The sequence below is a fragment of the Nothoprocta perdicaria genome, unplaced genomic scaffold (assembly GCF_003342845.1).
Source record: "Nothoprocta perdicaria isolate Ctin4 unplaced genomic scaffold, notPer1 scaffold_163, whole genome shotgun sequence".
In the NCBI taxonomy this organism is placed as follows: Eukaryota; Metazoa; Chordata; class Aves; order Tinamiformes; family Tinamidae; genus Nothoprocta; species Nothoprocta perdicaria.
In genome coordinates, this window is record NW_020454794.1 from 1,481,362 (window position 1) to 1,483,824 (window position 2,463).

Genomic DNA, 2,463 nt, shown 5'->3' on the forward strand with positions numbered 1-2,463 from the left:
CCCGCACCCAGGACCGGGAGCAGACCCGGGACCGGGGGGAGGTTTCCGCCTCTGCCGCCCCTTCCTTCCCCCGGCGCGGGGGGCCGGCTTCTGCCCGGGAAGCCAGCACATGCGCCCCTCCCCCCCTTCCCCTATTTATTTTCTATTTTTAAACCACCCGCAGCTGTGAGGCACAATAAAATCCTTTCCTTCTTTTTCTCTTTTCGTTTCCCCGTTTCTTTGCCCGCAGGCGGCAGCGGGCCCCCCCCTCGGCGSGAGCAGCGGCTGGTGGCCGCGCTCGGGGAAGGGCGGCTGGAAGTCGGTTAATCCGGCGTGAGTCAGGAGCCCGGCCCGCGCTGCGGGAACAGCAGGAGCGAGGAGGGGGAAGAAAAACAAGGACAATAAATAGGCAATGTTTATTTTAGACTCTGCTGTATGCAAACCGCTCGGTCTGCTGAAGAGGGGCGGCTTTCCGCTCGCTGTGCGACGGTGGCGGGACGGCAGCGGSTGTTCAGCGCTTCCCTCTCTCCCCGTGGGCCCGTGCAGCCTCTCRGTGCCCGCGTGCCCCACAGCTCCTGCTTTTGGTCCCTCTTAGCGCCGCTGCTGCTGTCAGTACCCACATCTTGCTGTTATTGCTTCCAGCGCTGCTGCTCGGAACCCTGCTCGCCCATCCAGGCGCTCGCGCCGCGCTCCCTGGCTCCACATTCCCTTCCAAAAGCCGACCGCGGCATCCTTGCGCCACGTTGTTGCACCCCTCCGTGGGATGCGCGCCTGGCATTAGGAGCGGGCGGGATGTGGCGCCACCCTGGCAGCTTTCCTGCTGGCCGAGGGCGCCGCGGGCCCGTCGCGCCACGCCGCTTCTGCCCACGTGCCCGGGGCTGCTCCGTGAGGAGCCCGGCGCCTGCTGCGCCGCCAGGGCGGGCGTCGCTCCCGTCGGAGCGGCMGCCGTGCCAGGCGCCCATTCCGAGTGCCGGGCAGGCTACGTGCCTCCTCTCACCTTTGGGAAGGGCCTCGCGCCAAGCGGGGCCGCTGCTGCATTTAGCAACACGATCAATAGTCTCTTGGTAGGCGGCCCCCGCTCCCTCGGAGGCGTCTGTTTGCAAAATTACCTTGCTCCAGTGGAAGCTGGCTCAGCGTGATGCCTTTTTCCTTTCCCTCCCCGAGTACGGACCACACTGAGGTCTGAGCACGCTTTCTTCTCTCTCACCCTCAGTGCCTTTTTGGGGGCTGTTTTCTCCAGTTTTCCTGCCAAAACACAGTGCATTTGCATGTCTAGAGAAACACTGCCCTGTATTAGTATTTGTCCTCCCTCCTTAACAGCTGCTGCTTCCACATCTGAGAGATGAAGCGAGTTCCCTCTTGCAACCTCAGTGAGAAATCATCGAGCCCAAGAGCAAAATGTTGCAGGGGGCTGCATAAATGCCCCGTATAGTGACCATTCATTTAGTGCTTTTTCCTTCCACATCAGCCTGAAAGTGATTTTTTTTCTTGCTGCAGAGGTTTCTACAGAGGCTGSTGCTGTGGTTTGTCAGAAGGGACTAAACTGACAGTCTGTTGAGACAAACGTGATGTAATAAGAGAAAGATGACAGCAAAATAAGCTGCTATTAGCTGAGGAACTACGGAGGAATATCTGTGAGCGTGAAGATTGAGGGCTCTGTATAAAACAAGGATGCAGGTGCCTATTAATACTTTGCAGGATGCTGGTGCCTATTAACACTTTGCAGGAAAGGATCATGCTGTAATGGCAATAACAAGTGAAAGAAGCTGAAGAAGAACTGTTAACGATCCAAACATAGAAAAATCATTCTTCTGACTGAAATTATTAGTAGTTCAGCCAGGTTATTCGGCTGAGGTCAGAGAATGTGACATAGGGAAGTCCTGCCAGAAGGTATGACCCTGTGTGGCTCCTGCCTTTCTTTAGGATGAAGTAAGAGCAGCCGATTGCTGCAGCCCCAAAACAGAATGGGGTTCCTATGAAACGTCTGAAAACTGCCCGAAGCCACAAAGCTAATTTCTAACTGCAATTAAAAGAAAGGACATAGCAATTCTACGGGATTAAAATACTGCCAGCTGTGGGAGGTGAAGGAGCTTCTCCCCATACATGTCAGTCCTCAGGGAAGYTTCTGCTAACGTTGTGAACTTACAAAAGACCCTCAGCCAGAATCGGTGACTACAGTGGCAGGCTGTTAGAGGTTAGCAGTACAGTTTTTGCTCTTTGTGACACATTTCCATTTAGGAGTTTGATCCAGCCTCATGACACYGGATCAAGCTATATGCAGTGGCGACGTCAGCTCAGCTTTCTAAGGGGGGAATTACAGACACCTTCTCCCCTGGGTCACTGTTAAACACTTTAAATTTGATTTTCATTTGACTCTGTAGCCTCATCTTCAGCTTCTGCGGGAGGCCCAATTTTGCTGGATTTTGCCCCAGGATGGATTTTTTGCTTCAGTTTGGAAGGGGGATGGAGGAAAGGAAGCAACCT